Below are 27,108 nucleotides of genomic sequence, written 5' to 3' on the forward strand. Positions count from 1 at the left end.
CTTTTTTTTTTTTTCTTATGCACCATACTACCCTCTGAAGGCAAAATTTTTAATTTTAGATATGTATATGCTATAAATTTAGTTAATGTCAAGTTTTATTCTCATCTACAAGTTATTTTGTTTATTTAAGGAGACAGTTAATGGGTATGTGTTCATTTTCCATATGTCAATTTTATATTTCACATTTTGGAATACATCATTCTTTCCAAGGTTTTGAAAAGAGAGACACGAAGAATTATCATTAAATATTTTCAACAGTGATTATATATTTTATGCAACATAAAGGTGAGGTATTTATAAAAAAAGACGGCCCTGAATCTTTATCTCTCTGTATCCTTGATCTTGCAATGTGAGCTGTTGTACACTGTCATCAAGAAAGAGATTCTGTATCCCCATTCTAAGATAGTGGAGTGGCCATGTGCCTTGCCTTAACACCGACAGCAAAAATCATAGCAAAATGGTTGTGTGCTAGTTCTCAACCCAGGCTTCAAGAGGCACTGAGTGTGACAACTCCCTCTCTTAAGATTATTATGAGAACAAGCTTAAGCAAACTTGTTGGAAGATGAGATATCATGTGTACCAGGGCCAATTCATCCTGTCTGAAGCCAGCAGACATCATTCATCCCTCAACTTATCTGTTACGTCTCTGAAGAAGTGGGAACTAGAGCAGGAACAATTAGCCAAAACTGGCACAAACTAAACTTCACAGACAGCTACTGTTTTGTGCTGTTTAATTTAGGTGTGGTATACTGCACAGCATTATAAAGGCAACAGATAACAGATCCAACACAGTTTATTAATGAACATGGATGGTATTACTGCAGTATGATTTTGTGCCTTATCTCCCTTTATCCTTGCTAAAGTATACTTGCCTACTTTTCTAGTAGGCTGCCCAAATTTATTTAATTGCAAAGTGCAGAGTAGAGGTAATTGAATTAAGTGCAAGTGCCTTGAAATGTTTGGCTGAAAAATAAAATGGCTCTAATTCACTGTTATAAGTGTAAGAAACACCTATATTTGCTTTTTAAATTGAGATGCAATATCCTTTCTTAATATAAAGTAACTCTAGATAAAAGTAGAAATGGGGTTATTCTGCAGAGCCAGGGTATACCCCTCAACTCTATCTGAGTTGGATGTTGAGACTGATGATGACACACACATATTAAGAGGGTGTGAACAGGCTTATGACTCTTATAATGAGGCTTTCTAGGGAGAGCAGGACAGGTCCCATGCAGATACAGATATGTCCTGAGAGTACAAGGAAAGGAGATTGGTTGGGTATTTTTAAAGGTAGTAAGGGGGTCCCAGGGTTCCTATGCATAGTTTGCACTTCCTGCTAGCGCTGAAGGAAGAAACACCCAGGATTTCTTAGAAGCTACTCTATATGTGAAACAGAAGGGCGAGAGTGAGCTGTGAGGTGTAAAAGTGGTTAGTAGTCAGACATCAAAAGTGAATTGAGAGTCTTTATTACAGTTCACCCCTGATGGATGTTTGCTGACTGAAATATGCTATGTTGCATTTAACTGATTTGAATTTTGTCAAGTAAACTATTATGGTGATTTATGAGACCTGCAATCTGAGGTTATTAGAGAGGTGAAAGTTCTATTAAATGCTTTGCTCAAGAGCCTAGCATTTTATATTCTGAGAATTTAAATGAGTGCCTAGTTCACTGTCAATTATGTTTGGAACTCTTCAAAGGGTAGATGAGTATTTCGATGAGGCTTTGTAATGTGGATTGTATCATAGGTATGGAGACATGTGTAATCTTTATTTGTATTTTAGATATCTGTGAGGCAAGAGGTTCTTAGAGTTTTTTACCCCAAAGTTGGCAACCTTGGTAAGGAATTGTTGCTACTATTGCTTGATTATTCAGATGGATTAGAGGGAAAGGTGATGTTTAAAAGCTTTTAGTAGTTAAACATCAAAAGAATAGTCAGTTTGTTACAATAGAGAAAGTTAATAAAATTTAATTTGTGAAAGATGACATTGATGAAAAAATTACAAACGGAGAATGCAGATTTATTAAAAAGTAAACACATAATCCTTATTCACTGCTAATGGCTATGTACCCATAGATTACTAAAGTAAAATGTAGAGAAATAAATGTCAGAAAAACCATGAAGGACATATGGGACAAAAGGCAGACTGACAATTATGGAAAGAAAAAAACAAACAAACATAGAATTTGGGAAGGGAGATAGTGAAGAAAGTAGGAATCAGTGACATGAGACTTGCTTTCCACATTTTCTTTTGGAATACGGGTGTATTTATTATGCATAGTTATTTCATACTTTAGTTAAATAGTACATGTTTGTTGGAGAAATAAATGAAACATCACAAATCATAGCACTTCATCTATTTAAAAAAATACATAGAAATTATACAAAGAATCATTTAACAATGGTGTCAAGAAATTATTTTGCAAATGGTCAAACATTTTTTTATGTTCTCTTAACAAGACTGGAACAAGATGGGTTTTATAATTGAGGGGAATTTTGTGTTCATTGAAATACTAGATCATGAGTGTGATAAGATATAAAGCTAGGTATAGAACATCTCATATAAATATAAATATGTTCAATAAATAGAACATAAAAATGGAATTATACTCTTTTTGTTTTTGTACTATTTTTGTACTCTTCTTATTTGTACTCTTTTAATTGTACTTTTTATTTTTAAAAAAGATTTTATTTATTTGAGAGAGAGAGAGAGAGCTCACATGAAAGCATGAGCAAGGGGTAGGGGCAGACGGAGAGGGAGAAGCAGACTCCCTGCCAAACAAGGAGCCCAGTGTGGGGCTCAATCTCAGGATCCCGGGATCATGACCTGAGCAGAAGGTGGACACTTATCCAGCTGAGCCACCCAGGTATCCCAAGCATATTCTTTTTAAACAGATCTATGGAGATAAAATTAACATAAGATATAATTCAACCATTTAAACTGTACAATTCAGTTTTTAGTATATTCACAGAGTTTTTCAAACATCACCACAGTCTAATTTTAGAACATTTCTTACCCCAGAATGTAACCCATTCCCGTTAGAGTGTATGCTTTTTTCCTCTTTTTTTCCACTTAGCATAATGCTTTGAAATCCATGCATTGTTGTGCCTATTAATTGTTTATTTTTATTTATGTTGTTAGTAGTATTCTGAGATATGAACATACCATAAACTACTTACCCATTATTTTGTTAATAGATATTTTAGTTGTTTCTAGTTAGCTGCTGCAATAAACCTTAATGTACAAGTTTATTTGTATGTGTGTGTGTGTGCGCCTATGTGTGTACACATGTGTGTGAAGATATATTTTCTTTTTTTTTTAAGATTTTATTTATTTGATAGAGAGAAAGCACATGCCAGAGAGAGAGCATGAGCAGAGGGGAAGAACAGAGGGAGAAGCAGACTCCTCATGGAACAGGGAACCCAGTGCAATGGGGGGCTCAATCCCAGGACTCTGGGATCATTAACTGAGCTGAAGGCAAGTGCTTAACCGACTGAGCCACCCAGGTGCCCCATTTTTATTTTTCTTTGTTAAATATTTAGTCAAGGAGTTGCTGGGTTATAAGGTAGATGGAAGCTTGGAAGTAGTTAACTTTTGAAAGATTGAAAAAGGAAAGGGTGTAATTTACAGCTGATGTCTGTCTTGCCTGACACTCCAGTTGCAAATCCCAACATCACAGCTCAGTGTGGCAGAGAACAAAGTTCAGGGGTTTAAGAATAGCTGGGAATTAAGACAGAGCTTACATCTAGAGCTTTAGATGTAAGAGTACCTTAGAACAACTAAAAGGGTAAGACTCAAATTTGTATATACACTTCCTGAGTGCTTCCTTGGTTCCTAACATATGAATGCCTAGGAGGGACCCTAGGGTTTTTCTTCCCACGGAAGTGACAAAAGCAAGAGGGTACTCTGTCCTTGAAAGAAAGAACTGCACTGTGTAAGCTTTGCAAGTTTGCTGCTTTTTGGCTATTTGTGAACCTATGAGCAGCTTTAGGAGCAGAAAGCTGAAGTTTTATTGTCTTGAGGTGTCAGAGGTTAGAGCATTCAGATGGTAAAGAGCTGAAAATTTAGAGGAGAAAGCCCAGAATGAAGACAATCACAGATATGTGAGGCCGAAATTTTGAGTATAAACTCTGCCCAAAACATATGTCTAGACACAGAAAAGATCTTTGGGAGCCAGGCTTAAAGCAACAACTAGAATCTGAGAAAAACTGAGATGAGATATCACATTACAGGGTAATGTGTATCTGTATCACATTACAGAGTTTTCATTTTGAGTTCAGTCAAGTTCATTATCTACCATTGTAAAAATCTAACAAATTTTACAAGAATATAACAGAATTTAAAGTCAGTACAAAGTATTATCTACAATGTCTAATTTTAATCAAAAAGTACTAGACAAAGAAACAGGGAAAATGTGAACTATTCAACGACGGGTTAAAAAAAAGTTAATAGAAATGGACTCTGATATGTTGTTATTGTGAATTTACTTAAGAGTTCAAATAATCTATTATAAGTATGTTAAAATAATTAATGGAAATATGAATAAGTAATTAAAGGAAAGTATTATCCCAATGAATGAAAAGATAAAATGGAAACAAAAGACAAAAAGGAAAGCTCTGAAGATGAAAAGTGCAATAAATAAATGAATATTCACTAAACAGATGCAAAAGATTGAAGATGGCAAAAAAGAGAGTAAATTTGACCATAAATCTATAGAAATTATTTATATCAAACAACAGAAAGCAAAACTATTTTAAAACAACAACAGTGGGTATCACAGGTAAATCAAGTGGTTCAATATAGGCATAATTGTACTCCAATGATAAGAAGAAAGAGAAATTAATAAAATATTTGAGGAAATAATGGCCACAAGTTTTCACAAATTTAGTAAAAAAAAAATTGGATGTTAGATCCTGGAACCTAAATGAATCCCAAGTTGTATAAATTACAAGAAAAACATGTCTAGACATTTCATGGTCAAATTGCTCAAAGCCCAGGTTGGAGAGAAAAATCTTGACAGCATCCAGAAGAAAGTGATTCATTAGATAAGAAGTGAACAATGAGATGATTAAAATAACTTCTCACTAGAGGTGTGGAGTCCACAAGATGTTTAAATTATATACATGAAGGGCTAGAAAAAAAAAATGTCATTAGTCCATAATTTGTAGGAATCATTTTGCCCTATCTCATTACTACCCATTAAGCCAAATTCTTTCATAGACACAATAAGCCTTTTAATTAAACAAAAACACACACAACTTTTCCCCTTCCCTGGAAAAAAAAATGCGCACCTTTCACTTGGAAAATGCAGTAAATACTGCCCTTAATACTAGAAGAAAATTTCTTAAGGTAAAAAAACACACTTTCATTAGCATAGCTCCTTTATTAAAATCTAATTCTTCAAATAATTTCTTATTTTTTATTATATCACTATATAAATATTTTTGGTACATCTGTCATAAAATAATGTCAGTTTGGCCAACATATTGAGTCTTAGCTATGACAATGGGATTGAGAACACAATTTTGGGGCTTGAGTTGTAATTATTGTAGTGGTTAATATGTTACAATCTAGAAAAAACTGTGGAACATTAACTCTCATTCTATTTCCTCATGCCATGTATAACTTTCTTTGAATGAAGGTAGTTTTGTGTTATCCCTGGAATATAAATGATCAACTTGAGTTATTTTTCTCTGTGTAAGATAAAGTCTTATAAAGCGAATTAAGCAGCATTTTCAACTGCCAAGACTGTTAGCTTAAGCTGAAATAATCTAATCTTTTAAAGTACTTTGCTCCTTTAAAAAATTTTTTTATGTCATACATTTGAAGTGATGCTTCTTATTAAAATTCTTATCTCCTTGAAGGCATCAGTATGTATTTATTCTTAAAAAATGATAACTGACAGAAATTCCATGCATATTAAGTTTAACCCTCTTTTGTTTTTTCATACACAATGATATAATTCTAAAGAATCAGAGAAAAAAAATAATCACCAGTTTCTTGACATGAGATGAACTAATAGGACCTTAAAGTTGTAAGAACATTGAATGGATTAAAGGGATTAGTTGGTTTAAAGTTACAAAATATAGAAACACAATAAATTGCAGTTATATTTGGGAAATTTATTCAGAAGTAGAAATTACATGATACTACAGTTAGAGAAGTTATATAGTTCAATCTGCTTTGGAAATGATAAAACTGTGCCAAAATGACTTACCCTTAGATAATTAGTATCAGTCATGATTTATTATCATGGTCTTCTAATTCCTAGAGACACACACACACACAGACAGTACAGAAATGTAAATTTTAAAAGGAAGGTCATAATTGCAGCAACAGTCTTTGATAAATGCCATAGCATTTAGTTGTCTAACAAATGATAATTGCTTAAACAATGAAATCATATGTAATGAACCAATACTCCATCATTGTTATTATATATGGAAAATAAGTGTTAATTTTTTTCAATGAATGTGCATGCTCTCTTGTTTGTTGATGAAAATTTAAGAGGAGTCTTGTGATTTACCTACACTATGTCAGGTCGTAGCACCCTTCTGATCTCTTAATGTCACAAATTCTGTCTCAATTTTATAATTAAAAAGATCAAGTCTAAAATTAGTCAACATTCCGGTGTAAGACTTATTCTGCCTTTCCCTCATGCTGATTGGCTTCTTCTCTTTTCTCAACTCACTTCTGTGCCTACTTGCTAACTCTAAGTATATGAGACTGAAGTGGAGGATTCTGTGTAGTAGCTAGAAATAGTGAAATGAAACTCTTCTGGTTGGACTTTGAGGTTTAGGCTTACTGGTCCTGGAGCTGGCAAAAATTCATGAGCTTTTAGAGGTGCTTGTGAGATGCCAACTGGAACCCTTTAATTCTAAGACATGTGAATGGGCAGTTTACTTTCTGGTTCAGCTCATCCCTCCAGATCTCTCCTCATCTCCTATTTCTCTTCTTTCTATCTCATGTAGACTTGTGTTGTAGCACTGTCCTTGTCTTCTAGCAGTCACTTTCTTGAGGAGTGTGCTTAAGAGCTTGAGGTCAACTTTTATCTCACTAGTCCACTTCTGGCTAAGAGAAATTTCATGAATATTCCTTGCCCTGGTTATTTTTGAAAATACCCTTCTCTCATGACATACCACTTATATTTTGCCGGGTTTGCAAATTGGGAAGAAAGTCAGGCAGTAACCCATCTGTCCTTCCAATATGGGGGCCTTTTGATCTCTCTGAGTCCCCTATGGAAAAATATCCTGACTAAGCTTGAGAAAGAGGTAGAATTTGTTTAACCTTTTGAGATTCTGTGAGGTAAAGAGTACGATGGGGACATGTCTTTCTCAGAGCCTTCTGACTCTCTTTTAAAAATCTATACATCTACACACATCTTCTCCTTTCTCTCTTCTGCTTTCTTTTTAAATCTGTGATGTGACTGAGGGATTCAAGAAGCATGGAACTGTTTTCTGGAAATGTCCTTTGTAAAATGTGACTATATTTGGAATTTCAAATGCCCTTTATATTTGTGTCCTGATTGAAATTTTTAATTTTAACATCATTTAACAATATTATTATGCTCAAGTGAGAATCTTTGAGTGCATTGTCTTACAATTTCAATTTTTTATTTGTCCAGATTACTAAAAGTAGAATTCATAAACCAATGATTTTATTTATTTTTTATTTTTTTAAATATTTATTTATTTATTTGACACAGAGAGAGAGAGACAGCCAGCGAGAGACAGAACACAAGCAGGGGGAGTGGGAGAGGAAGCAGCAGGCTCCCAGTGGAGGAGCCTGATGTGGGACTCGATACCAGAACGCCGGGATCATTCCCTGAGCCGAAGGCAGATGCTTAGCGACTGCGCCACCCAGGTGCCCCATAAAGCAATGATTTTAAAGACTTTAAAAGTCTCCATATATATTGTGGAATTTCCACACATGTTGTATGAACTTTGACTTCTACCACCAGTGTATGAGAGTACGTATAGGCAAAATATAGCATTTTATTATAATTCAACTTCTTTATTCACTGATGATAGGATATAAAATTTGTAGGACAATTTGTTTTTAATATACATACATATATGCGTGCATACACCCATGTATATAAGTGTATGTGCATAAACATATATGTGTATATGCATGCTTTAAATCATTAATGTTATGATTTATTAGCACATTGTTCCTAAAAAATTCTGTAGTCAATATTGCCATGACTTTCTCTACCCGGTTAAATGAAGCTGACCCTTCATTACAGAACGTAATTGGATTTAAATAGTGAAGAACTAGGAAATTCTGAGAATATTACACATCGAGAAAGTCCCATTCAGTGTTTCAAGAAAATTCTTTAAAATTTTCAGAATTGTAACTTTGCAAGAACATTTCTTAAAGGTGTCTCCATTACTGTAAGCTCTAGGAGAACATTTATTCATAGTTTATAAAATGTAAATCGGCTCAGAAATAAGGCGGACTTAGTTTTAAGGCAGACTTTTTTCCAGCTTATCCATGTTTATGGCCAATATTTGTATGAGACATTACTGATAGTAATGCTTAGGAATATCTTCTTCAGTGGCATTCCAGTGTTGTGAATTTAAAGTTTTCTATTTAACCTCCTTTGGAGAAGATCTGCTTAGGTTCCAGAGTAAGAATAAGGTCTGTCACTCCAAAAAGGAGGATATGTACTTAGGTCACTAAAAGAGAGTTTTCTAGTTTTAGAGTTTCTCTCCTGGAATGCGGCATACTGCATACGCCCTCATTGAGTCACCTTATGGGGCTTGGGGGCCCAGTGAACATTTTGGATATGTTGCTCTGACTTCAGCCTTTGCTCTGAGTAAAAAAACTGTCTTTGTCTCTAACCCAGAGTTCTTGTGTTTTCGTCACTATACACACATAACACACACACACGGGTAACTATAACACCCAAATTATTTCAAATATAAAAAATTCCTTCAGAAGCATATTAATAGAATAAATACAGCTGAGAATAAATACAGCCTGAAGATAAGTCAATAGAAATTTCCCAAACTGGAATGCATCCTAGCTATTGTGATAGGGAAAAATAAAAAAGAAACCAACAAATAAACAAACTCAGTCATACAGATTGCAAAGAAAGAGGCAAAACTGGGTATAATTGATGAAAATGCACCTGACTACATTAAAAATACAAGATTATACAAAAAAAGCTACTAGAACTCATAATCAGTTTAGCCTATTATTAGGGACAAATTCCGTTTACCAAAACTCCGTTGTATCTCTACATACAGCAATGAGAAAATGGAATTTGTTTTTTTTTAAGGTTTTATTTAAATTCCAGTTAGTTATTATACAATATAATATTAGTGCACTTCCATACACACCTGGTGCTAATCAGACATGCACTCCTTAATCCCCATCACCTGTTTAACCCATCCTTCCACAGACCTCTTCTCTGGTAACCATCAGTCTGTTCTCTATAGTGAAGAGTCTATATCTTGGTTTGCCTCTCTCTTTTGTTTTCCCATTTGCTCATTTATTTTGTTTCTTAAATTACACATATGAGTGAAATCATATGGTATTTGTCTTTCTCTGACTGACTTATTTCACTTAGCATTAGACTCTCTAGCTCCATCCATGTCATTGCAAATGGCAAGATTTTGGGTTTTTTATGGCTGAGTAATAGTCCAGTGTGTGTGTGTGTGTGTGTGTGTGTGTGTGTGTGTGTGTGTCACATCTTCTCTATGCATTCGTCAGTCAGTGGACACTTGGGCTGTTTCCATTATTTGGCTATTATAGATAATGCTGCTGTAAACTTATGGGTGCATATATCCCTTTGAATTTGTATTTTTTAAATTTTTTAAAAAGATTTTATTTATTTGACACAGGGAGAGAGAGACAGAGCACACAAGCAAGGGGAATAGCAGGCAGAGGGAGAGGGAGAAGCAGGCTCCCCACTAAACAAGGAGCCTGATGCAGGGCTCGATCCTAGGACCCCAGGATCACGACCTGAGCCAAAGGCAGATGCTTAACCAACTGAGCCTCCCAGGTGCCCCTTGAATTCGTATTTTTGTATTCTGTGGGTAAATACCTAGTAGTGCAATTGGTGGATCTTAGGATAGTTCTATTTTTAACTTTTTGAGGAATTTCCATATCATTTTTCAGAGTGACTGCACTAGTATGCATTCCTACCAATAGTGCAAGAGGATTTCCCTTTCTCTACATCCTCGCCAGCACCTGCTGTTTCTTGTAATGTTGATTTTAGCCATTCTGACAGGTGTGAGGTGATATCTCATTGTAGTTTGGATTCATATTTCCCTGGTGATGAGTGACATTGAGCATCTTTTCATGTTCTATTGCCATTGGTATGTCTTCTTTTTTGTAAATTTACATTCTAATTAGCTAACATATATGGTAAAATTGGAGTCTGGTGTAGAATTTAGTATTTCATCACTTACATATAATACCCAATGCACTTTACAACAAGTGCCCTCTTTAATACCCATCACCCATTTTGCCCATCGCCTACTTAGTTCCCTTCCAGGACCCTTGGTTTGCTCTCTATAGTTAAGAGTCTCTTATGCTTTGCCTCCATCTCTTTTTTTTTTCTTTCCACTATGTACACCAGTTTTGTTTCTTAAATTCCACATATGGGTGATATCATATGGTATTCGTCTTTCTCTGACTTATTTCACTTAGCATAATACTCTCTATTTCCATCCACATCATTGCAAATGCCAAGATTTCATTCTTTTTTTGTGTCTGAGTAATATTCCATTATATATATATACCACTTCTTTGTCCATTCATCTGTTGATAGACATTTGGGTTCTCCATAATTTGTCTATTGTTGATAATGCTGCTATAAACACTGGGGTGCATGTGCCCCTTCAAATAAGTATTTTTGTGTAATTTAGGTAAATATTAGTAGTGCAATAGCTGGGTCATAGGGTAGTTCAATTTTTAACTTTTTTGAGGAAATTCCATACTGTTTTCCAGAATGGCTATACCAGCTTGCATTCCCAATTGTATGTGTGTAAGAGGGTTCCCCTTTCTCTGCATCCTTGCCAATGTCTGCTATTTCCTGAGTTATTAATTTTAGCCATTCTGACAGGTATGAGTTGGTATCTCACTGTAGTTTTGTATTTTCCTGATGATGAATGATGTCAAACATCTTTTTATGTGTCTGTTGGCCATCTGGATGTCTTCTATGGAAAAATGTGTATTCATGTCTTCTGCCTATTCCTTAACTGGAATATTTGTTTTTTGGGTGTTGAGTTTGTTAAGTTCTTCACAGATTTTGAAGACTAAAATTTATCAGATGTGTCATTTGCAAATATCTTCTCCCATTTTGTAGAATGTCTTTTAGTTTTCTGGATTCTTTCCTTCACTGTGCAGAAACTTTTTATCTTGATGAAATCCCAATAGTTTATTTTTGCTTTTATTTCCCTTCCCTCTGGAGACATATCTAGTAAGATGTTTGCTATGGCCCATGTCAAAGAGGTTGGTTCCTGTGTTCTCCTCTAGGATTTTGATGGTTTTCTTTCTCACATTTAGGTCTTTCATCCATTTTGAATTTATTTTTGTATATGTTGTAAGAAAGTGGTCCCTTTCATTCTTCTGCATGTTGGTGTCCAGTTTTCTGAACACCGTTCGTTGAAGAGACTGCCTTTTAGTTTTGTTGATTATTTCCTTCACTGTGCAGAAGCTTTTCATTTTGCTGAAGTCCCAATAGATTATTTTTGTTTTTGTCTCCCTTGCCTCAGGGGACATATCTAGAAAGAGGTTGCTTGGGCCAGTGTCAAAGAGGTTACCTCCTGTGTTCTCCTCTAAGATTTTTATGGTTTCCAGTCTTACATTTAGGTGTTTAATCCATTTTGAATTTATTTTTGTGTATGGTGTAAGAAAGCGGTCTGTTTTCACTCCTTTACATATTGCTGTCCAGTTTTCCCAATGATGTTCGTTGAAGAGATCATCTTTTTCCCCATTGGATATTCTTTCCTGCTTTGTCAAAGATTAATTGACCGTAGAGTTGTGGATTCATTTCTGGGTTTTCTATTCTATTCTATTGATCTATGTATCTATTTTTGTGCCAGTACCATATTGTTTCGATCACTACATCTTTGTAATTTAAGTTGAAGTCTGAAATTATAATGCCTCCAACTTTCTCTTCTTTTTCAAGGTTGATTTGGCTATTCAGAGTCTTTTGTAGTTCCATCCAAATTTTAGGAATGTTTGTTCTAGTTCTGTGAAAAATGCTGTTGGTGAAAATAAAATTTGAAATAAAACTATACATATGTCAATATAATGCCATTAGAATGCCAACTACCCTGAAATTACATGCAAGTATAAGCAAATATATGAAATATTTGTATGCAAAATACTATAAAACATTGTTGAAATGAATCAAAGAAAACATAAATGGTGAAGTACCTGGTGTCCATAAATTAAAAGACTCAAAATTGTTAAGGTATCTGTTTTCCCAAATCTGATGTATAGATTCAGTGTTATCAAAATCCTAGCAGGGCATTTTTTAGAGGTCAGTAAGCTGGATATGAAATTTACATGGAAAAATTTAATTAGAGTGGGCAAATTATTTTGAAAAGAAGAACACCATTTGTGGAATCCACTACCTTATTTTAATACTTATTAAGGTAATGTGTTCGAGGCAGTGTGGGATTGGCTAAATTACAGATACATACATAAGTGAAACAGAATAGGGGAGTTCTGATACTCACACATATATGACCATTTATTTTGGCAAAGTTGAAAAGGAAATTCAGTGGGAAAGGAAGTTCTTTTGAATCAGTGGTGCTGAAACAACTGGATGTCTGTATGTTGAAAAAAAAAAAGAGAACCATTTCTTGATCCATACTTTATATCATATATAAATATCAATTATTTTTATCTGTTTATATTTGTATGCATACATTTTCTTCCTATGCATTCAATGGCTATATTAAATGTGAAGCAATATTTTGTATTAGTAAAGCTTATGGGTTTTGGGTTTGGACCAAACAGGGTTTAAATAACAATCTTCGCTTGAACTCTGTGTAACGTGGCAAGTATAACTGATCTCTTAGAGGTCCAGTTTCATTATTTATAACATTTTTACACTTGTACTTACTTTGTAGAGTAATGGTGATAATTAAATGAGTTTATTGATATTAATGATAATTTTAAAAACATTTACTTACAATCACTTTGTGTTGGGCATCAGCCTGAATTTTAGATGTACTGATTCCTTAACTACACACATCAAATCTATATAATGTTCCTCTTTTTTTTTAAGATTTATTTATTTATTTTAGAGAGGGAGTGGGGTAGAGGAGCAGAGGAAGAGAGAGAGAGAATTTCAAGCAAACTCTGTACTGAGCGTGGAACCCAACATAGGGAGCAATCTCACAACCCTGAAATTACAACCTGAGCCGAAATCAAGAGTTGGATGCTTAACCGACTGTACCACCAGGTGCCCCTATAAGATGTTACTCTTAATCCACACTGTATGTGTGAGAAAAGGAAGCACATAGAAGTTAAGCAACATACTTAAAGATAGAGATCAAATAAGTTTGAGTGCCAGAATTATAACTCAGACTGGCAGAGACTTGATAGTATTAACCACTCTGTTCTAGTGATGCATTTGAATGGTATCCATTTATGATGTTTTAAACATATGTTTTATATTATATATATACACATACACACATTTTGCCTTATGAATACAATATATAGAAAATGCCTGAATCATTTCTTGATAAGTCAGTGTTAATATCATTGATTCAGTTATCACACTGTGTTTGTTTTTCCTTTTATTAATTGTACTGTGATTTTTGTTAATTTGAGTTTTGGCTAGGAAGTATTATTTTTTCTTTTTTGGGGGGGGAGGTCAGGCTATTAGCTGTCATTTTCCTGTTATGTCTTAATAAAATTTTTTTCTCCAGTTTTTTTGCTGCTCAGAGGCTTTTGAAAAATGATGTTCTCATTTTTAGTTGTGTTGTCAGATATGCAGTGGAGCTAGTTATAATTTTTTTATTTAATTAATTATTTTTTTCCATCATAATATTATCTTGCTTCAGGCGAATTCATGTAGGTTCGTATTATTAACTTATGAAGGCCATCAATTTGATACAGATGTTACAGAGAAAAGGTAGAAAATAATGGTTTGAAAACAAGTATTCTAAATCATAAAGTGCTTTACATTATATTACTCAGGTTCTAATGAAAATGTCCCATGAACTTTAAAAATCCTGTAATAGCATTTCTTCCTTCAGATGGTAGCATGAAGTGTATCCAGAAACAGACAGGCTTCAATTACCTTATCCTTATTTAAAATTTTAGGAGGATTTATATATGTATGAATTGATATAAAGAAATTGTAATTTTTTAGGGGTGCCTGGGTGGCTCAGTCAGTTAAGTATCTGCCTTTGGCTCACTTCATGATTCTGGGGTCCTGGGATTTGGCCCTGTGTCAGTCTCCATTGCTTAGCTGGGAGACTGCTTCTCCCTCTCCTTCTGCCCCTCCTCCTGTTTGTGCTGTCTCACTCTGTCTCTGTCAAATAAATAAACTCTTAAAAAAAATAAAGAAATCATAATTTTTTGGAAGTAGGATGAAGGGAGGCGAGAAGGATAATAATTGGCAGAGTGTAGGCTTTCAGTAGCATTTTTTATGATCTCTGTGTGATTATAAAAATGATTTTTCAAATTCTTAAATGCACAATCAAATGAGAGAGGATTCCATAGAGATTCTAGTTGCAAAGAAGCCAAAATTGTGTGCTAGTATTTCAACCAATTTTTAGTTTTCTTTACATTAAAAAGGCAATAGACATTATAGTTAAGGCTTACAGTGAAAAAATAAAAGCTTCAATGATAATTCCTTTAAGATAATATTTTTTAAAAATACGATATCTCTGAAGTTCAGAATCTTTGTTATTACAGAAAACTATGTCATGAAATAGAATACTGTTTAGAGCAATGTGAATGATATCATTGGTAGGCTTTTCATTGGTTCTCATCTTTAAATGACTGGAAATGGCTCCAAACTATATACTATCAAATGTAAAAGTGAACATCTGGCACCATTTTATTTATTGTAAAGACATGAGTCTAGTCAGTTACAAAATGAATTCTTATTAAAATACTTCTCTTGAAATTTAACTTGAATTATTTTTTTCTTTAGGATTTTTAAAATGCTCTTGGAAGTTACATATATTTTGATCACAACTCTGTTCAGTCATTAAATACACTTCTGAATCAAATGGCTAATTCATTGATTGGTATACTTAAGACAACAATATAAAATAAATACACATTTGAGGAGAAGAAACAATTTCAAATACGAATTTTGTTGAGGAAACAATCTGAGGATTTATCATTTAATCATGAAGGTAAAGGTAGTTAAGAATAATTAAAGTATTAATCAACTTGGTAACAGAACTAGTTTTACTGATTTTTAGTGTATACACCTAATTAAGAAGCATGAAGAACTAATGATTGTTTTTACTTATATCCCTGGTCCTGAATGCAAATGGAATCACTCATCCAGCGTTTCAATGACTGAATTGCACAGTTGCACACTCAACAGAAATCGAATTAAAAAGCTCACAGCTACTCTTAAAATGTCCTAATTAAAAACTAAAACAAAAATCATTTTTGTCTGACCTCACCCACTATGGAATAGGAAAGAATTAGAAGCTATCCTGTAATCCATTCTCTTCCTTTAGATGCCCTGGCAAAGAGAGAGAGGTGGCCCAATCAAAACTCCTTGCAAACATAATGAAGGACCTCTTGCCAAAGACATTGAAGATATGCTTTGATGGGGTGTCTTTATAGGTGGAATTCTTTAGCAGTAGGAACCTTGTTTGTTGATGAAGAAATTTGGAATGTATTAATTTATGGGACATGGCATCATAAGATATGTCATATAACTTGTAACTAATAGGATGTAAAAATAAGTTTTGTGATCAAACATCATCCTTATGTGCAGGTGATGAGTATATACATCCTTTAGAGCCATTGGTTGTGAAATCTTGACCAGAGACTGTACTAAGGAAAAGGAGCTAGAAGGCTGCAGGTTAAATGGACTCAGATTCTCCTTTATTCTCCTATGCTACTCAGTTACATGTGCACTTAAAATTATTAGCTAAGCTTAATACTAAATAAAAAATCTGACTTGATAATCTAATCATAGTGTTAGCTCAGATTGTGGCTAAAAGAATTACCTTTGAATCATAATGACTAAGAAAAAGGAGAGAATGAAAAATATGATGAGAATCTGTTGTCCTTTGTGTTATCTAAGTCATGTCCATGTAAATCCATACAATGTATGTAGCTGCTCACATAACTGACTTTTCTGTTTAGTGATTGGCCCCTGAGAATAAAGTTTACAATAGTGTGATCCAAGATAAATTTTTTGATCTTGTTCTTTTAAAATCATTTAACAAATACATGTTTTGGAAAGTCGCATGGGTCTAAGAAGCCAAACCTGAATATAGAGGATGAGGCAAGCAGTAATCCATAAAAAAATTATGTAGCAATTTTAGTTGATGAAAAACTCACTGAATAGTTATAAATGAAGTGAATCTCATTTTGGTGGGCAAAAATCTAAGCTGATATTATTTGATACTAAAATGAGGATAATACTCAAATTTGTACTTTATATCACAATGGAATATCCTGTTGAGTTCTGGAAATATCTCTCTGAGGCGGACATGGATATTTGTTACCCTGGGACAGCCGTGATTTGCACACATTTAATAAAATAATTATTTATAGTGGCCTTTTCAGTTCTCAAAAGTGCTCTTCTTTGGATGAATGATAGGGTCACCCTAGAAATAGACATAGTGGAGGGTCTTTAAAAGAAAGAAATTTGCGTCATAAAGGACTAAATATATCTAGCATGGAGATTCTAGACATTGAGAGACTTGTCACAATTTTACTTGAATATTTAAAAAATTTTAATTTTCTAACAGCCAGAGATGGCCAGAAGTAGATAATTTCTTTCCCTTAGCAGATTTTGAGTTTTTCCTATTGTCAGCTCCATGGCCTCCATGATTACTAAGAATCAAGATGGCTTCTAATGATATTTCATGATTTGTTCTAAAATACAATAGAGTTGTCAGTGAAAAAGTGCTCTTGTCTATCCAGTGTTCAAGTCACTATGTAGGATATGGAAGAAAAAGGTAACCCATAAATGCGGGGATCCACTACAGTGAGGCTTGTTATGTAAATGAATAAGGGTCAACTCGTATGCTTAGAGGACATTTTACTAGAGGAGACCTTTGCAATGATCTTGGCAACATGATCAGTCTATTGTAAGTGAACTATGGGGTGGCTTCCTGTTAGATTAATAAAACACATGAAATCATGGAGGAGAAAAATATAACAAACTGTTAAGGAATAGTGAATAGTTTGGCTAGCTTAGAGAGGCATAATGGGAGCTAGACCCAGAAATGCAGAAATGGGAAATAGTGTAAAATTTTTATGGCTATTTAATGGTTTTTCTTTAAATTATATGATACATGGAAGATAAAGCAAGTTGGACAGGTCATTGAAAAATGTTCTCATTTTTAGGGGAATTCAAGAACTTCTTGATTCTTAGAATCTGGGAAAAGGCTCAAAGTTTATACATTAACAAAGTCAGAGAAAAATGGAGAAGAAAGAAAAAGAAGGGAGAATGATATTCTGAGAATATATAACACACTGGTCAGATGTTTTGACTTTTGCCACACTCAGGTCATGGTCAAAAGACACTCCATTATAAAGAGTTAATGAAGGTAAAAGGTTGGGCCTCTGCAAGAACTTAGAGGCAGATGAGAGTCCAGTTACTTCACAGTGGAGTGCAGGAGAAAATCTCTTCCTTTTCACCACAGACTTTTGAAAAGAAAAAAAAATCTCCTCTTTACATATACATACTTTAAATGTACTTGAAATAGGAACTTCCCTGAGGAGTGAAATCCCCAACCATATCTGTGAGACAATGATATTTTCTGGTCTAATTCCTGAGGTAATGCCTCCCTTCTTTCACTATTCGTTCCGTATCATGGTAAAATGTAGGTTACATGTACTGCTTATCTGTATGTAATACTTATATATGCACATAAGTACCAGTGTATGTTGGGGGGAAATATTATTAAAGAAAATATCAATGTAGAAGCAAACATTCTGTACCTTTTGTGTGTTATGAAGAATGTGCCATGGATCATTGCCATAGTCTTTTGTTGCTTGAGACCTCTTATCTTTGTATTGTTCCTGAAGCTAACACTTGGAAACAACTATTTGGCTCCTCAGTGCCACTCACCAGGCTGATTTGTCTGAGATCTTGTTTCCCAGCAGGTCCCAACTAGCTATGTTGTTTGAAGTTGTGCTTCAGTGAATCCTTAATATGTTACTCATGACCTCTCTACTTTCCAAACAATAGCTATAGGAAACAAGAATCTTCATTCTTGGTGGTATGCCAAGATTGAGTATTGTAGAAATCCTCTCTTTGAAGAAACTGTTAAAAAATTCAAAACCATTACTTTAACATCTGAATCTTATTCTAGAATTTAATTTGTCAGTAGAGACATATCCTCGGAATTCTATTTATGTTAGTCAGAGTTAATCCTCAAGTGGATATTTTTAAAAAAAGAATCTTTTTAAAAAGAGTACATTTAGATAAACTTACTAAAAATTCAACCAAAATGAAAAAGAATAATCAGGATTATTGAAAAAAAAACTGCTTTTGAAAGCAATATTTCTCAATAGTTGTGAGTCCATGACATGAATTTTTTGTCAGTGGACCATTGCCCCATTCAACTATTTACTTCTCAAGTTGGCTTCCTGCTCGTACATAAAATTAGAGAGGTAGTGAATAGTGGGGGTGGTCCACACCTTCAGGTGTCTCAAGCTCTGTGATTCCAGATATAAAAGTCCAAACTAGGAGAGAAGTGTCTTACCAATGACCCAAATATGAAACTGTTTATGGCAAATGCCAATATACTGGCTATTAATTGCTTGTCCTAGACTCAGGCAGAGCCAGTGCAAGAGCCCCCAACAGAAAACAATTCTGCATCAGGATGGAGTTCTTGGACTTTACCTCTGGATACCAGCAATAGTTTTAGAGGTAAATCAGAAAAAATGTTATAATCTAAAAATTGTAATCATTTGAAAGATCTTGCTAATCATCAAGGATTCAAGAATAAATAGATGGAAGAATTGTTAGTTATGAATCTGATTTTTAAAAAGAAAGAAAGCAAACGCTATATGGCTGCGCCAAACACTGTTACCTCCTCGACTCAGAAACAGTTTTGAAACTTCTAGGAGGGTAGATTGGTTAAATAAAGGGTTATAAATGCTTACATGAGTCTGTGAATCTCTTAAACATAGGTAATTTTGGAGAATAGGTATATTTGCTCATTTTTTTCTTGAGGGAAATTCCATAGTTTTTATCAAGTCTCAAAGACTTTTTTCCCCAGTGAGATTAAAGAACATTCTGTCTCTCTTTCTCTCTTTCACTCACACAAACACACCACTATTTTAAATATATATGTGCAAACACATGTGTAAAATATGCATAGTTATATAAATATATATGTATATAAGTATCAGTAATTATAATCCATCTGTTATACACCACCATGTGCCTGGGCTAGAATTTTATATTCCTTCTCTAAATAAATTGTCCAAATAACCCTAAACTTTTTTTATGCTATAGTTTTATAGACATAGAAACTGAAACTAAGATGGTATAATTATTTGTTTAATATCACACAGCTAGAAAGTGCTTAATCTCTATCTGCAAAAGCTGTGTTTATCTACTTTCAAAAACAATGTACAGGAAGCCATGTTCTTAGCTAATATCATAGTTATAAAATGGTCGCAGAGAAAAGTTCACTCGTAACACATTATGGCTACTTAATGAATTAACTTTTTAAAACTTGGTCATTACTGCCATTATTATTATTATATTGTCTTATTATTTTTTTCTAAAATTCCATCTCAATTTGTAGTAAAACAAACTAATAATTAGAAAAATTACCTACAAACAGCCTTAGCATTATGAAGGGTAAGGGGGTATCTTTGTCATTTTCTATTGCTATAACAAAATATAAACTTGGTGGTTTAACCACAACAGAAATTTATTTCTCACAGTTTTGGTGACTGTAAATCTGAGATCATTGTGCCAGCATGATTGGGTTCTGGTGAGAACCCTCTTCCAGGTTGTAGACTGCTGGCTTCTTGTATCTTCAAATGGTAGAAAGAGAGCTAGCTAGCTCACTGACATCTTCTTATAAAGACATTAATTCCATTCATGAGGGCTATACCCACATGACCTGGTTACCCCCTTAAGGTTCCATCTCCAAATATCATCCTATTGGGATTAAGGTTTCAACATATGAATGGGGTTGGGACAGAAACATTCAGTCCATTGTGGGAAGAATTAATCTGGACATTTTCCAGGTTCTGAGCTTTGAGCTAGAGTGGGGGCAGCTATGACTTGTGCTATTTGAAGTTAAATCTCATGTAGAGAGGCAGCTAGTTGAGGAAAGGATTGATATTACAGGTAAAAAGAAAAAGAAATACACTTTTTCAGTTTCCAAACAAATTTTGGAAATTGAGGAAAAATGGAATAGACAAAGGCATTACAGAACAGACCTTTTGGGCATTCCTAAGGAAAGATCCTGACATATTAACAGGTGTAGCAGAATATAGGTCAGAATGAAATGTTTTTTCTTGAGATTTTCTCTAGTTTGGTCCACCATGGAGTATTCTACAGAAAAAGTGAAGTCTTGCTCTGCCTGAGTAGAGGCAAATAGACAAATAAATGGAAATAGCTTGTGTCTCAGAGATTGGGAGGCGATTCTCTCCCTGTGTCATAGAAAATGTTCTGATGATGGTGTCTGAAAGAAGGCTCAGTTTGAGCTACTTTGTGATAAAAGTATATGCATGCCCTTGGCTTTGGAAGACTAGCAATCATGAAAGCTGAACTCAGGATTCAACATGGTTCTTCGGTCTTCTAGAAGCTATGGATTATGTGAGACATCTGGTGAATTGGCCAAAAAGCAATCTTATCTAAACTATAGACCTAGTGTTAAGTACAGAATCCAGGTCCTCAGGCTTTGAGAGGGCTTAGATTTTGGTGAGGGGGAGATGCCATGTACTTTAAACAGTCTTATGGTTGTGATGAGGAGACCCCAAAAAACAGAAGCCAAATAGAGACAAGTTTGCCAAAGTTTTGGACAAGAAAGTGAGAACTGGAAGCTGCTCAGCTGCTATAACAGGGCTAGGAGGTCAGATGATCAGAGATTGACCTGGAAAAACTGTAAACCCAAGGGCTGCAGACCTCAGAGGATGCCCATGAGAGTAACTGTGGGTCAGGTACCTCTTCCTAGTCCATGGTGCCTTACAAACTAAATCTGTTCCAGGGGAAAAAAAAAGGAATGAACAGAACCTATATGTGAGAGAGTTTAACCCTGAATGTACAGAGAAATCATGGTTGCTTTGTTCTTTAACATGGAACTTCTATCCGTGAAACACAAAATGCACAGAAGGAATTCAAGTTTACCAAGCTTTCATGTGTTCCAGGAGGAAGATCCTATTTGTTTTTTAAATAATTTCTAAAATGATGTATCTACCATCATAGGGTTCACTACCAAAAACTTAAAATTTAAGGTCAAAACAAAAAGATCACTAGACAATCTTGAAAGAGGCCATAAACCGTAAAATTTCAGCCTTTACTCCAGCTGTTTTTGGTGTTACTGTATAATACAGCATTGCATCATTACTGTTTAATCATCTTCTAGAACTTTTGCAAGCCTAATATGAAATGATTACAGGTAATTTTTATCTGAGAAAAATACAGCTATAGCAAATGTGATATATTCACGTAAGAATTCATTAAACTTTTTTCATTTTATCAGCTGTGGAAACTCACCCCCGTACCTGATCAATAAATCTATGTTATTTAAAATTTAAATTAATGGTTGTCTTTTGAATTTTCTCTATAAAATATCATTCTGATTAATAATTAGAACCCCATATCTCCCTCTCCAGTATCACTTGTTATTTGCCACTTCCATTAGCAAATCCTGTATATAATTATGTGTATAGCCGCTTACTCCCAGTGGTTTCTCCTAAGCCGTTTCTTTTTAAATTATTATTATTAAGAATCTTTCTTACAGAGACACAGAAGTGGATAATTAACATATATTCCTAGATTAAGTTAATTGCCCCAAATTTGATTATGTGAAAATATTTCTGCCTTTATTATTTGGTGACTGTTACTACATATATATAATTAGTAAATTTATATACATAGAAGAGATAAATCATATACAAATGATGCTATTTACCTATTAACATTTCTTTATCTAAATTATATTACATTGTTATAAATCATCCAATACCAGGTAGGAAGGGGTAAGTGCTGTTAGTTTGATTTGGGGAAAGAAGAGAACCCTATAAAAAGTATGGGTTAAATTTAACAAGTCCAGAAGAGAATAAAGGTTGTTTCACTGGAAAAAAAAAAACAAACCTCTATGACTAAAGCATGGAGATGAACAGTTAACAAATGAGCAATCATGAGTTATGTGTTTAATTGGAACACAGTGTGAGGGATAAAGGACTGAGAGATGATACATGAAATACAAGTTTGAGTCAGTTTATAAAATAACTTTCTAAAGAATTTGGATGTTTCTCTGTAGATCAAAGTTTCCACTAATTGAGGGTCCCTGGCACCTGCTATTGTGATAAGCACATTCTATACATTAAATAAGGTCCTCAGATATCACAGATCTTCTGCCTATTGATCTAAGACCTTGCAATTAATCCTTTTATTCTCTCACAGTAAAATGGAAAGAATATTTTTTGAGTGAAAACTATAAATCTTTTCCCATTCTGAATCAGCTGAGCATTCTAATTTTGTGATATATCAAAATTATCCAACATTTTGTATGCATACACACATGCACACACACATATAAATAAAAAATGAGACCTATTTTTTATTGTCAAAATTAATTGTAGTGCTAGGTAGCTGAGGGCCCAGAGAGATCAATTAGTTTGTGAAGGGTCAAGTGGCTAGTTAGTACCCGTGCCTGAGATTAGAGCTAAGACCTTTTGACACCAATTCTACATTATTTTTTTCCGTGTTACTTCTTTAAGCATGTTCGTTAAAGCTGCTAATTCAGACTACCTGGATGGAGATCAATTTTCATTTTTAAAAGACTGCACTATATTGTTAATGTGTTTTATGACCATGAAGAGTAACTCTAACCACATTGATGAAGTCTGCCAAGTAGAGTTAATTGCCAAAATAAAAATTAGTGCTAAATTAATGGCTTACATGAAAATCCATCTTTGAAAGATCTTTGATGTCAACTAAAATAAGTAATACTTGCATAATCTTGTTTACATTGCTAATTTAAATTGAAACGTCTTTATTCATTTGTTGCATACATTTTCGTAGTTTTTGCCCATATTATCAATATTTCTAAATTAAAGAGCTCTACAAAAAAGAGAGGTTTTCTTCTTTAGAAACCTTTGAAAAATACAAAATTTAATTAATTTGATTAGCATTTTATAATACTCTTGAGGATAATAAAGCTATGTTATAAAGACTCATGAACTGGGTTGAATATATTCTGTCCCCTCAGAAGCTAAGATGAAGTAGATAAATGCAAGTCTCAATTTAAATCGAATCTGTGAAATCAGCTGTCATCATACGTATGGGTGTAGTGTATTTCATGGAGCACCTAAATCAATAATAACAATAAATACATATGACAAACAAGTATTCCCACATTTCTAGGGAAAGATGAGTTACTGTGTAGCCATTGTAACGATAGCTACCAGAACCAGTTTGAACATGCTTAGTTAATAAATGGAAGTTCTGTATTTATGATAACAGCCACTAGGACCATTTAAAGCAGTTTAATCAATAAATAACAATACCTCACCTCAGTGAACACGCTTTTTGCCTACCAATCAATGAGGGCTCCTTGCTTCTAAAAGTCAAGCAATTAAAAATGGACTTTCGTATGAATGCCAACCACTCAACAGTGGTCTCATTCTAGACAAATTATGTCAACCCACTCATCTGTAAAATTCTGCCAATCCTTGGATTCCATGCTTTCAAAATATTTTATAGAAAATCATCAATTGGCTCTCCTTGAAGAGACTATGCCTGACCAGCAAGCTTTCTCTGTTATAGTAAAAATACATTTATGTTTGTGTTCTTTCTTTTAGATACTGAATAAGAATTTACCCCCTGACAGTTGTGAGATTACCTAAGACCATGTCGAAGATCTTTGCTTGTCAGCATTTTGAGGGGGCTCTTGAATCAACAGGCCCTCACTCTAAGCTCTTTGTGTCCAAATTCTGTTTGTCTTTAATATTTGCTTTTGAAGTAGTCAGTCTCAATAGAAATTTGAACCCTGTCTTCTTAGTCTAGAATTTTCTAGATCAGTATGTGTTTGCATAATGTCATTAGTCCTGGATCTTTATATAAAGTAGTTAGATATTTTCATCATGTATTCTTGACTACATTGACAAGAAACAATCTAAATGCCCCTCTTTTCTGTTTATATCACCATGTGTAAAATTATTTAGTTGGAATTCTAGCATGGTATATTATCAGTTGAGTGACCCTTGGCAAGTCTTTGAAGTTCTCTGAAGCTTATGTGACATGAGGATAATAATTCTTACTTTGCAAGTAGCTTGTGACATGTAATGATTTAGATAACACAAGAGAAAATATGTAAAATGTTCCTTATCAATAACTGTTTATAGAATCTATAGTCTCATTTTGCATAGCAACAAATTTTAGCTGCATACGTCTCCCAAATGCTGCTGTATCCCTGTCCCTAATTTCCATATATAACTCTAAGCAAGGTTGAGGAAGACTACACTTCTTTTGTTTTTAGGTTTTAGGTAACATGTTTGCATGTAAAATTTGGACATTTTTTTTATTTCTCATTTTTATTTTCTTTGGTTCTTATTTACTTTCCTTATTCCATGCTCATTCCTTAAAAAGCTACAGAGTATATAGAGAATTAGAGAGCAACAGAAGTTACATAAAGAAAGACAAAAGTCTGCATTTGAAGCAACAGAGATTTGGGGCATGGGAAATAAGCCTATTATCTAAACATGAAGAACATAAAACAGATGGTGGAAATTACATTATCCAAAGTCTTCAACAGGTTTGTCTCATGATAGAAAATATTGGTACTTACTTAAAAGAAGAAGCAAATGAAGAATATGTAGTGGTTTGTACTTTCGAAGGGCATTTTTATTGCTCTGTGTGATGGCAAAACAGGAGAATAAAAATAAATTAGTGTAATTTAAGTCAAATCCATTTGTATTTATCTTAAACCGTAAGTTAATTAGTAACATTTTCTTTGAAAGAGTTCTAATTTGTTTTAGGTTTTTTGTGGGTTTTTTTTTCTAATAAAGCACAAAGGAATGAACCTATAAAAAACATTGATGCATAGCACTGAATTTGAAGACTTGAGTCTAGCAGTACCCTTAAGCAAACCACTCAAATATTATGGAATGAAATTTCATAAACTGCAAAGTATTTGCATTGTCAGAAGATAAGAACTGACATAATAAATTTTCAAAAATTTATGTCAGCCCTTGAAATGCTGGATTCATGAAAATTTCAATGAGAAAGAAATACTAAGGGATATAAATGATTATTTTTTATTTAATGTATTATCCTATTTATATAATAGCTATGCTAATTGAACATTTATCATCTATTATTACTTTCAAGGCAAAGTTTTACTGAGTCATTTTCCAAAGTAACAAGTAGATGGCATTATATTACTGTTCTTAACACATATCCTTAATGGCAAAATTCAAGAAAAAATAATTCTACAAAACTTTTTAGTTTTGAAACTCATAAGTTGAGTAAATAAATCTGTTCCTAGTCAATAATCTGGTCCCTTGAGTCTACTCAAATCTAAAATTATTGCAATTCTAGTGATTTCCTTGAAATAATTGCTTTGTTAAATTAAACTAATTACTTAAGGAAAACTACTTAACATGGCAAGTAAAACCTTTAACATGAAATCAAATTCCTTTTATTTTACGACATTTAAGGCTCTATAAAGAGTTCTAGTTTATAATGAAATATTAAACTATACCACAACATACTCTGCTAGCCCCAAAACCTAAGTAAATAAACAAAATAATTAAAACAAGAAAAGCAAATAGCAGCAGTACTCACCTCAAAGTAAAGAAACCGTTGAAACCATAACTATGTTGTTTGAAAAGCAGTCACAAAGGAAAAAAACAATAAAAGAGTCTAGAAATTCATTTATAGTTCTTACCCAGACACACAGGAAAAGAAGCAGAAAGCATGCTAATATATGCCCACTTTTAGGTGCACTACAGAACTTCTCTACTTACAATGGAGTTACTGGAATGTAGGTTACATTATAAGTAAATATCATAAAATATCATAAGTGAAAAGTGCATTTAATATACCTAACCAACCAAACATTATAGCTTAGCCTAGCATACCTTAAACTTGCCCAGGACACATATTAGCCTACAGTTGGGCAAAATCATCTAACACAAAGCCTATTATAAAATAAAGTGTTGAGTATTTCCTGTAACTTACTGAGTACTGTACTGAAAGTGAGAAACAGAATGGTTGTATGGGTACAAAATAGTTGTAACTGTACTGTGGTGTTTTTGTTTTTGTTTTTTTTTACGGTCATGGTTGTGTAGCTGACTGGGAGCTGTGGCTCACGCCTGCTGCCCAGCCTCACAAGAGAGCATTGTAACCACGTATCTTGCTAGCCCCAGAAAAGATCAAAATCAAAATTCCAAGTAGTTTCTACTGAATGCATATCGATTGTACCACTGTAAAGCCGAAAAGCATCTAACATAATTCAAGGATCACCTGTATATGTTATACCTGCCCTTCTAAGAAAAGTCCCAGAATATTCCTGAGGATAGTCACCACAGAAGGGGAAATCTACCAGGACTGGTATTTTTCTAACACTAAGTAGAAGTCTGAAAAAAATGTATGGATAGATATAGATAGATAGATGATAGATGATAGATAGATGATAGATAGATAGATAGATAGATAGATAGATAGATAGATGATAGATGATAGATAGATAGATAGATAGATAGATAGATAGATAGATGATA

This window comes from Ursus arctos, unplaced genomic scaffold, assembly GCF_023065955.2.
Source record: "Ursus arctos isolate Adak ecotype North America unplaced genomic scaffold, UrsArc2.0 scaffold_20, whole genome shotgun sequence".
NCBI lineage: Eukaryota > Metazoa > Chordata > Mammalia > Carnivora > Ursidae > Ursus > Ursus arctos.